The sequence below is a fragment of the Adiantum capillus-veneris genome, chromosome 21 (assembly GCF_014529385.1).
Source record: "Adiantum capillus-veneris isolate H3 chromosome 21, ASM1452938v2, whole genome shotgun sequence".
Classification (NCBI taxonomy): domain Eukaryota; kingdom Viridiplantae; phylum Streptophyta; class Polypodiopsida; order Polypodiales; family Pteridaceae; genus Adiantum; species Adiantum capillus-veneris.
The window spans coordinates 51,388,303-51,400,100 of NC_140951.1; the positions used below are offsets into that span (position 1 = coordinate 51,388,303).

The 11,798-nt window shown below is 41.9% G+C and overlaps 2 pseudogenes; both read right to left on the reverse strand.

Moving 5' to 3' along the window:
• Positions 1-1,833: 1,833 nt before the first annotated feature.
• Positions 1,834-2,367, reverse strand: LOC147430937 (uncharacterized; annotated as a pseudogene).
• A 29-nt stretch (positions 2,368-2,396) lies between these two features.
• On the reverse strand, positions 2,397-5,601 carry LOC147430938 (MFS-type transporter clz9-like; annotated as a pseudogene).
• Positions 5,602-11,798: the final 6,197 nt, after the last annotated feature.

Genomic DNA, 11,798 nt, shown 5'->3' on the forward strand with positions numbered 1-11,798 from the left:
AGGGTCTTCAATGGGGCCTTTTATACTGACTCATCATGGTAGCCCTATATTTTAAACTGCTCATTTGCCTTTTTGGAATGAGGAAAGGGTATGCTTTTGATATCAGGAAGATTTGCTTCTAGCTACGTGTGTCGAAAAGCACGGTACCAGAGCCTTGAACGCGATTTTGCACAATCAGAGAGAGAGAGAGAGAGAGAGAGAGAGAGAGAGAGAGAGAGAGCCTAATGTGTAGTTAAAATGGGTGATAAAGGTTGAATCAAGGGGAAGGGATTCACATACAAATGAGAGTAGAGCATTCCCTCTAGAAAGCACTGATTATTATTAACTATAGCTAATTACAAGCTTATGTAATTATTAAAGCTTGAAGGCTGTCTGTCTATTGGTAACATTTGGAGCTTGTAACAGCCTTCTCTATGTATCCTTGTCTCCCAACAAAGCCTTCACTTTTCTCTCCTCTTTTGCTGGGCCAACTCAAAAGGCTTAGATCACTGTTCCCTTGTCTCTCTCTTCACCCCTCCACCTCCCACAAATTTTTGGCTTTCTAGCGTACATCGACCTTTGAAGCACATGAGAAAATTATCATGCATGTTCGCATTTTTCTTGGGTGAATAGCGCCACGCCTTTGTGTCAAAATTGTAGATAGTCATTGTGTGTGTTTTAAGAAAGTGGAGTGCATGGCCAGTTCTCCAGAGAGAGAGAGAGAGAGAGAGAGAGAGAGAGAGAGGACACGTGGAGGATGGTGAGCTTTTTTGGGAGCTCATCGTTTAGTATACATAGAGAAGAGAGATGCACTCTTGAAGAAAGGGCTTGAGTTCAAAACCAGTCAATGTTTGCGTTGGTGATGCGTGCATATATGGAGAGAGAGAGAGAGAGAGAGAGAGAGAGAGAGCATGCAATCACTCCCATCGCTTGCTCATTCTTGTTAAGAATGGTTAGGATAGGGGGGCCAATACTATCACACCAAACATCAAGGGGTCATCATCGAGCCTCATTTTTTCATGTTAGTAGGTGTTGCATGGCATTACATATGCCATGTAAAAAATTGGGATCCATACAGCAACATTTGGGGGCATTTCTAAAGGCCAACTCCAACTCCCCTGTTAAAAATTATCCCGTTTTAGGATGCACTATTGCCCCCATTGCTCCACGTTGGCCCCCAATCCCGGAACACACGCTATCCAGTATAGGTACATCAAGTAGCTAGTTGGCACAGAGGCTGTCCAGAGAAAGCGAGGAGAAAGCTGGCTACAAAAGCTTCTCAGACGGATTCGCACTCATCACAAGCTAGCCGAATATGCCTTGACGTTCTTCAAATCAATTGGTAGGGAGGCTCCTCATCAATAGTTCGTTACTAAACTCACTCAGAACAATTTTACGTTTTTCCTCTTTTTGTGTATTGCTGTGTATTTAAGAAGTGCATGCTATCTTGCATCAACAATTGAGAGAGCAATTCAAAACGGGTTGTAGTCAGAATATTGGAACATGATTTCTTGACTTCTGTTAGCTTGATTAAGCTGATTCCTCGTCCTCAAAACACACACACACACACCCATATACACTCACAAAAAAATTGCTCGATGATAAAAATTAACCTTCAATAGTGCTTGTAAGAAGTTTTCTTGTGTTTAGGATTGAGCTTGAGACACAATCTGAGATACAAATTGAGCTACGATTCTGAAATTCTGCAAAAAAATTGTAATAAGGGTTGACCTTAAGCTTGTTCTTGACAATATCTGAGATTCAAATTGAGTTGAGCTTGTTCTTGACAAACTTTGAGATTCAAATTGAGTTGAAAATTTGCATTCAGGGTTGAGCTTGTGAGCTTGATGTCCTTCAAGCTTTTTGCTAGATGTTTGGCACATGTAGAGGATGTAGTGCATGGGGAGGCTCTCCTTCCCATAACATAGCTCGCATCTGGTGTTCAAATTGGATTTGTTGAGCATCCCACTGTCTTTTTGTTGCCCTTTTTAGTTTCTCTTATTCCTTTTGTTGCTTTTGCTCCTTTTTCTTTCAACGGTTCCTCTTTAAGCCGGTCTAGTTGCTCTCTCTTGGCTTGCTTTGCCTTCATGCTTTCAATGTATTGAGATGATGTGAGGATAAGAGAATTGGTGTACTCCACAAAGGCCTCTCCTTGCACTTTCCCTATTGTGGCATTCTCATGTGGCACTTTGAGGATTTCAATCACACTAAGGTCTGTCAGAGGACGTGGTAGGCTAGCCCCTAAAGTAGTCAAGACACTTGCCACATCACATGCTACATCATCCATTGGAGTGCATGGCGCTCGACTACAATCTGGCTCTTCTTCCAAGCATGGCACCTGACTACAGTCTGGCTTTCTATTGTATTGCTTGAAATGTGTACATCCATGGACTCACATGGCATGCATAAAAGGTCTATTACTTGATGGTTGAAAGGCCATATACCTCTGGCTCTAGAGCTTGCCTTTATGTTATTTTTTGTGCAAGCAATGCTTAAAGCATGAGAAGCTACTCTTGCTAGCTCACTTTTTGTGGCTTGAGTGGGAAAGGTTCTTAGTTGCCAGAGATTTTTTTTTCTTTTGAAGTTGCTTTTGAAGGGCTTGAAAACAACTACGTCAAGAGGTTGTAGCTTATGAGAGGTGCAGGCTAGAAGGGTGACTATGTCTAGTCCCCATGGAGATGCTTTCTCAACCACCTCCAACAGGGTGTGGTTGCCATGGCCATCTACTAGAAGTACGTGATGTTGTGTTGGTGTAAGGGGAGATGACAACGTAGCTTTGAAGTGTTCAAGCCAAGCTTCAAACAATTGACCAATCATCCGTGCTCTGCCTTTGCATTGACATCACAGCTCCATCCTCGCATTCCATCAGGTATTTTTACATTGCCTTCTTTCCCTTGAAGATGTAGTATGCGGGTAATGCACTCCCTGTTTCATTTACACAACACAAGATGGTCAACCATTCCCTAGATTCTATGCTGATTCCTTAGCCAACACCTTCATGCCCTTGTCTCTGCGTGCTTGCACTCTTGTCTTGTGTGCATTCCAAATGTTTTTTGGTGGGTAGTCATGCTCTTCATACATAATGTGAAGGTTGTTGTAGAAGATTTGAAGTACCTTTGAATGTAATGCAATAGCTCTTGATTTATTAAGTGCCCGTGATTCAGGAAATATTATCTGAGGATGAAGACGCCTAAATGAATCCACCAACTCTTGCCTAGTACTCCATTTGTAAAAGACGTTGCCCTTGTTTGGCAAAGCTCAACCTCTTTTTAAGCTTTAAGGTACCAAGTGTCACCCCATGAACTACATCTTGCATTTGGAATGCCCAATTGACCAATGCTTTCTCTTCAAGAGACAAAATAATTGTTTTTAGGCCTTTGTCTTGGTCCTTCCCTCCATTCATGCCTTGATTGCATTGACACTCATGCCAAATTGACGACTGCATTCCCGTAATGAGATACCTCCATCATGTGCTTCAAGAGGTACTACCATGTCCTTCTCTGATGATATTTAGTGGGGTCATTTTGGTGGCAAATCTGCTCTCACTTTTGCATGGGCAATAGCTTTGGCAAGTGGATTGGTTGCTAGTTTCTCTCTTGGTGCGAGAGATGAAGAGGCATTATGTATATAGTAGGATCATGTACATTGCAACAAAACCAAGGTGTCTTCCTCTCTTCTTTTTGAAAGAAGAGCATGTGAGCGGCATAGCTGAGAAAATGGGGGGAGAAAGATAAGAAAGATATACAGCTTTGTATTGGAAAACACAAGGAAAGAGCATAGAGAAATATGGAGTTGACACACTTTTAGAGAAAGCTGATGGTTATTTAAATCTAAACATTCCAACAAAATAACCATTTCATGTTATTATTCAAGCTCGTTTTGATCCATGCAAAGAAGGTGAAATCATTTTTTACCTCATATCAGTAAATAAGGGTAGTCCAAGCAACGAAAGTGTTTTTTTAGATGCATCTCCACGTCATTGTTTTCAACTCTTCTTACATTATTTTTGAGTGAACTACTTGGGTTTGCATTGCATAACAAATCATACAAAGTGTCTACTTCCTCTATGATTCCAAGAGAAGGCAGTTTTCTTGCTGAATTTTTGTTTCTCTCTATGGGATTTGAAGGGGTTTTTGTGATAATATTTGACACTTTTGATTGGGCAACACTATTGGTGCAAATGGCTGATGGTCTAATGTGAACTTGACCACATCTACATACTCTTTTTCCTTTCCTATCAACTAATATTTAAGTGCATAAGAAGGGTAAAAGTGTTTGGTGCCTATGCAAGAGGCATGGCAAACATTCACATAAGGGTGGAGAAACAGGCATGGCAAGATACAAGGGCAAAAATATGAGGTGGGATTGTGCCTTACGTATGGGATTTCAATTGGGAGTCTTTACCCTAGCTAGGCCTAAGCACCCGGAGCGGACTTCATCTGAAGAGGCATGGCGCCTAAACTGGTATGGTTGATGATGACTCCCTATCACCTGTTGCCAGTTGGTACCTTGGGATCCTTTTGGAGCTCTAGCTCATGGAGGAAGGTGAAGCAGCTCCATATGATAGTTGTGGGGTGGTATGGTAGTGTTCTGGCTCGCTCTCAGCGAAGTGAGTGTAACTCTGTCCGTAGTAGGAGCGGATGTGGATGGTGGACCAGAAGAGACCACACAGGGTCCGATGCTTCTACTTTTATGGTTTATGTGGATAGCGGATCAAAAATGCTCGCCAAGGGTCCAATACCCCTACTCCTCTGTTTGAACATGGTTGATATACAATTATTTCAAGTTTGGTTGAAGTGGCATAAATTCAAATTTGCAGCCTGTTTCATTTAGATGGGCATTTCATTTCTCTTGTCTTTCTCTTGCGTCCCCATTGGGCACTCTGAATATTCACCAAGCACTCTTCTTACTCCTCTTTTTTCACTGCTCTCGACGGGACCCAAAACACATTTATTCACCATACACTTGACATCTCTGTGTCTACTTTCACGCATAACCATTCCAGGGTCTAGGTACCATTGGGTGCAGTCTAGCGCTGGCTTAAACTCCATGATATGTCAGGTGCAGCAACCACCTTCTCCATATTGTTTCACGCTTCTGCACTTTGATGTAATGTGTTAATGTTTAAATGTTGAAATTGACATTTATTGCATAGACCGCGGGGAAGGGGGGTCTCTCAGGAACCCTTTGCACTATGTGCAAGAGTTAAGAACTTATGTATTGCTTCATATCCTTTTCAGCTTATGCCGGTTGCATCACAAGTGTCCAATATTTGCTAATGTGTAACCAAACGGGCCAGAAGTTTGCTATATACATTCTATTGTAGAGCTTGTTTTGTTGCTGCATTAGAGTGTTCATCCAACATCTTGACCACGTCAACGGCCTTTAAGATGTGTTTTGCCAAACTAGGTCTTGTTGACTCTCTTGCATCTTCAATGCCCATCAGTGATCCTACAAGCATTCTGCAATCACCATTGTGTTATAGTATTATAACATATTTTCATGCCAATGCTAAACCAATTAATGCATAACAAACCTTATTGCTTGCAGCCTCACTTCAAAGCACCACCTTTTTTGGCTAGCACCTTGATTCCTTGCCACTTGCACTTCCTCAAGCCGCATCCTATTGGGAGATGGGTGAGATGAGAGATACATTGTCACATATTGCGGGCCGAATGTTGCAAAGAGATGTATCTGCCTACTACCCATGAAAAGGAGTTCAAACACTCTTCTAACTCTGTCCTTTTCTTGGAAAGCTCCTTTATAAAGTTTGTCACCTTCTCTCTCAATCCATTCAACTCTGCAGAGGAGCTAGATTGGAGCTTCTCAAGCTGGACCTCAATTCCATCATGGCTCTTGAAACATGATACTCTACACCCGTAGATGTAGGCCATTAAATCCATTAATAAAACACAAAAGCATTGTAATTTCTTAATGGGTGGTGGCACATTTGTGGAGAGGATCTACAAGATAGAGGCCACCCTTTGTCCATAGATCTAAGCCTTGTAGCCTTGCACTCTTAGTTGAGCTGTGTGCTTGAGCATTGGCAATCCGACAACTTCTCAATGTTGCATACTCCCTATCCAAATCTACATGGAGGCAAAACTTAGCAAGTGCATTCGTGATGTCTTAGAGGTCCATTTCTTTTAGAAGAAATAAGAAGATGAATAGATCAAAGCCACGAATGAAGAAAAGTATTGTGATGCGCCATGGATGAACCCTTGAAGGTTTTAAAAGACAATATGGAGTGAAGCACCATAGCTAGACATGCTACTACAACTAGAGACGATGCTGAAGTTGAGAGAGAGAAAGAGAAGGAGAGGCAGAGGAGAGAGAGAGAGAGAGAGAGAGAGAGAGAGAGAGAGAGAGAGAGAGAGAGAGAGAGAGAGAGAGAGAGAGAGAGAGAGAGAGAGAGAGAGAGAGAGAGAGAGAGAGTAGCTCTGTGAGAGAGAATGTGCACATTTATTTTAGATGCTCATCTAAGTTGCATTTATACGCTCGTATAATGAAAAATAAATATTTTTCTCACAATTAAACCGTTTTCCCGTATTGTACATGAATATCCATTTTTAAAAAATCTTTTAATTGGAAATGTTTTGAAACAAAAGACCTTTCGATCAAAAACTCTTTTGATCGAAAGATATTTAGATAAAAAAACATTTGATCAAAAAAATTTCTTATATAATGAACAGTTTTGTGACGCGTTCAATATAAAAAGTACATAGTGTCAGAGCATCAGACACCCCTGCTTCTTCCTCCCAATTTTCTTGGTATCTTGTGAGCCAATTAGGGTTTCCCCTCTTTAAATGTTTGTGTGGAGGTCCTTTGTGATGTGAATCTTCCATGGAAACTGCTTTGTCAAAGAATTAGGGAGGAAGGTAGGGCTTGCTACTGAGCAAACTAACTTGTATCAAAGCCATTGGATGCAAGGCTACACCATAGCATCAGATAGTTTGATATTTGGAGTTGTTTTTCTTCTATTTTGAGAGTTGAACTTTTGTGGCTGGAGTTTTGTCTTCTTATATGGTGGTTTTTGATGGCTTTGTTGACATGTGTCTTTTGGGTTGGCATGTGCTTGTAATTCCCATAGACCGAGGCTTGAGTTGAGTGAAAGGAGACCAATTTGTGTCTTTTGGCTGAACTTTCTGGTGTTTTGAGTTGTTTATCCAAACAACAAGGAGGCATAGTTATAGAGGTGCCTTGTTGTCAACTTCTTTGAGAAAGGTCATTTGGAAGTTTGGCTGGTACATTAGGGTTCTAAGTGTTGTGTTGAGATTTCTTGCCAAGTTTCAATGCATTTGGATACCTAGAGTGACTACAAGAGCCAAGTTAGCGGTTTTAGAGACCTAAAACGCACACAGAACTCAAAAGACAAGTGGAAAAAGTGAAGTTGATAATTCAGGGCATAAGTAGGTTGTATTAAGGTGTTTTAACAAGTGTGTGACCAGGGAATTGTGAAAATTGGGCTAAATCCATGAGTCAGACATGGATTGCGATCTATGTCTAGCTTATTGATTTGGGCATTTTTTGTGATTTCTTTTGTTACCATCTTGTTCCTCATACCTTAAATAGCTTACTTACCAATTTTAACTTCATTTGGATAATTAGGTTGACCACAAGAGGCCTCAGACGAAAATCCAAAAAAGGTTCCTAGGGTTTGACCAATTTACAAAGGGAAAGTTGTCCAAATAGGTTAAAAATTTGTACACATGATGTAAAGCACCTAATATAACCAAGGTTTAAAGGACCTTGAAAATTGCTCATGTCTGTGAGGTGGGAGACATGGATCGCAATCCATGACCTGATACTTGGCAGAAAGGAAATTTTTTGAAACCCTCCTAGCCATAGATCTATTAGACTGAATCAAGACCACTTGTGAAGCTGGGGATCATTTGGATACCAAAAAATGGACCTAAGCCCATATCTGGTGATTTTGGCTCCTAGAAGCAGCAAAATTGACATAGAGACCAAACCAGAAATCCAAACAAGTTGATATTTGATAGGTGGACCTTTCAGAGGTAGTTAAATCAAGATCTGAAGACAAGGGCAAAAATTTGACCTAATTCACCATGGTGAGACATGGATCACGATCCATGTTTGGCTGATGCAAACAGGGTTTGAATTTTTGTTTTGACCTCATGTCTGGATCATACTCATCTCCAAGGTTCCAGCCATATCCTCAAATTTGGATTTGGACCACCAGAGATCAGGAAACGGGAAGTCAAATCCATGACTGCAGTAAACTAATAAAATCACTACAAGAGGTTGTGTGCTCTTGTGACGTTGTTAGCGATGGAAATACATTGAGTTTTTATAACCCCCGATGTCGCTAAGACCGTCGCTAACAGCGTCGATACGAGAACGTTGCTATATGCGTCGCTATAAACGTCGCTAATGATAGCGACGCCTATAGCGACAATTATAACGACATTTGCAGGCCATCTATAGCGATGTTTATAGCGACGCTGCAAAGCCTTATATAGCGAAGTTCATAGCGATGCCCGAGAGGAAAAAAATTTGGTGGTAGGGCATTCAACCCATCAACCATATTGAATGTTTCGTTAATTGATTCACCTTTGAAAAAAAATGCAAAGGTAGATATAGAGCCAAAATAGTCACCCAGAAGACAATATAACCATTAACTCCATCATCCATAGTACGTATTGTTTGCAAAATAAAGTTAGAAAACTGACAAGCGTGAATTGATGAAAGTAAATCAATGACAATTGTACACATCATAGGCAAAATCACTTGATTGTTAAACTTTGCAAATGTAATAGTTACAACACCATTGTCATTATTGAAAAAATATACATGGTTTTCAAAAAGACGTATAAAAGTTGTCTCATAATACATAAGCTATGACAAAAAGAAACTAATGCTATCTAGCTACGGCTAGACTGACGTCGTCTAATTAGACGTCTCATCGCGTCCAAGCGGCGTATCTGTTGGATTCTACAAAAAAAAACAATAAGACAGCTTTTTGTAAGTATAAACATATAGCGACATTTATAAAACAATACAACAAATAGAAAAGAGTAAACCCTAATACTAACCATGTCATCGTGAGAACTCAGAATGTCCATCAGGACGTTTAAGCCCTTTCTGCTTGCGTACTCACGCTCGTACGGTGTGGGATCACGTCTTGTCGTTCATCGACCACTATCAAAACGTACAAACAATCCATTATGTTAGAATTTAAAAACCCATAAACCCTAAACTATCAAACATAAAGAGAAATGCCAAAACACTTACAAAATCGGCCTCAAATGATGCCCATTCGTCGCTCCCCAAGTGGTGCGAGCTCCCTGCCTCTACTCGCACTCTGGCTGCCTCCTTTTGTTGCTTCCATTTGTCGAGATTCTTGCGCGCTGCTTTCTTCGCATTCTTCCAATCTTCTTTGGCCAGCCAATCCGGTTTGTTCCACCCATGCTTGATTGCTTTTTGCACTTCGGAACGCTTCTGCTTGCAGTATCCGCGCATTCGAACCTTCATAAGATCTTCATTGAAGCGCTCATCCCGTGTTGGAACGAGAAACTCGTCATGAAGCATGCTGATGACTCTGTCTTTTAAATCATTCGGTACTTCACCCCAGGTGTTTAGTATGTAGTGTCTAAACACCTGAGAGCAAAGACCGCGCATGCGCGAAATCACCTTCTTGCCTTCATCATCCAAGATGATGCGGCCGTTGAAGTCAACGGAGTAAGGCAAGCCCTCTCGCCGTTGACGCGTGAACCTGGGTGTCCCGGCAAGGGTCTCTAGCGGCGTGTCGACGGGGGTACGGACGTCAGGTGTCTCCACTGGAGTCTGAGCCCCGAAGCGAGGAGTGTCCACTCGAGTGACTCCTGGAGGAGTAGCTAGTGGTGTGTAGCCGCTAGGAACGGCAGTCAGCTGCACAAAACCTGGTGTCGATGGAAATGTCGTGGCTGGTGTTGGGGCAGGTAAACAAGGAGAGGATAAAGAGCCTCGTCGAACACGAGGCGGTGTCGAAGCATCGGCGGTGGCATCCCCACAACAACCGCCACCCCCACCACTAGAGCGCCGGTGCCTAGACAAGTGTGAAGATCGTCTCGTCGACACCGAAGCTTTGGAGCGCACTGAATGCTCCGAAACAGAGGGAGATGCGGTTGGAGTAGGAACGTTCGGTGGTGCGCAAGAGCGATGACGCTCCACGTACCACTGTCTCTGCTGGGGTGACAAAGAAGAAAGAAACTCTTCATCATCCATACCTGCATTAAACACACGAACATTTAAACTTAATATTGAATGAATGGAGTAGAAAACATGGATAAGTAGATAGATAGATAGATAGATAGAGAGAGAGAGAGAGAGAGAGAGAGAGAGAGAGAGAGAGAGAGAGAGAGAGAGAGAGAGAGAGAGAGAGAGGAGGAGGGATTCCTGTGTATAGAGTTTTAATTGAATGAGGGTGAATTTGTAAAAGCACTACACTCCGGGTGCGATGGAGACTGAAGCTGCAATCACGAAAGAAGTTCGTATCTGCTCATAGATGTTGCTTGCCCCACCACTAAATCTAGTTGATCGGGTGAAAGAGATACTAAGAAGTAGTAGTAGTGCTTCTTAGCGTCTCTTTCACCACTAAATCTAGTTGATCGGGTGAAAGAGACGCTAAGTAAGTAGTAGTAGTGCTACTTAGCGTCTCTTTCATCCGATCAATTATATCTAGCGGTGAGACGAGCTACATCTATGAGCAGAGATAGATCACTCCCTTCGCGATTGCATCTTCAGTCTCCATCGTACCCGGAGCACAGTGCTCGTCGCCCCTGCTTGTGAGAACATACCTAGAGCATACGTACCTGGAGTGGATGCAAAGACCATTAAATACAATGACACAATGACGGATATAAATAGAAATGGACAAAAAGCCACGTGAACATAATATATATTATAAAATGGAGCAAAATTGTTCAAAATGGAGAATTGTACAAGAATCCCAACTATCTCTTTCTTTTTTGACGTAGAACTTGAAGGTGCTTGTAGCTTTGGAATGTTCAAAGGCTAGCAGCAAAACAGAATGCATTCTTCTTCTATTCAACTTGAGTGATGGAAGAGGCAAGTCTATAACTCAAAATTTTCAATCGAAAGAGAGAGAGAGAGAGAGCGCACACAATCAAATCTTGCAGTTGAAAAACCAGGTGGTGGAGCTACATGTAGCCATGGATTGCCCAGGTTGTGAGCGCAAAATCAAAAGAGCGTTATACAACATGGAAGGTACTTAGAGAGCCAGAGTTTTTACAAAACGGAGCAAAACGGAGTTTTTACATATGATGCTTGATCAAAGTGCCTACGAACATGTCTATTGGGTTGCAAGATTGCTGCCTGTTGGCCAGCGTCAGAGTCCGACGAGTTATAATTGGCAACAACTCGATCTATAATAGATGGATCGAACTCGCCAAATTCGCGAACATGCTGCAAAGAAACGCGTCTTGTCTGTCGCACAGCATGCTTGCAATGATTACAAGGACATAAGATCCTCATTGAGAGATAGGTGTTTCGGTTGGATGGCCCCACATCCTCGTCACTACTCATAATGAGGATAAAAATCTTATAACCTGGACAAAAAATTTAATCTTCTATTGGCATTCTTCATCTTTTATCTCTCTTTCTCTCTCTCTCCCTCTCTCTCTCTCTCTCTCTCTCTCTCTCTCTCTCTCTCTTTGTTCACACTGTAAACTACCTCACATTCTCTAGTCATGTCCAATCCCCGCACACCTCGGTCTAGAGGTGCACGGAGATCAGAACCACCGCGTTATAATCTTGTCTTTATTGGTCAATGCCTATATTTGTGGGTACAAGAAATC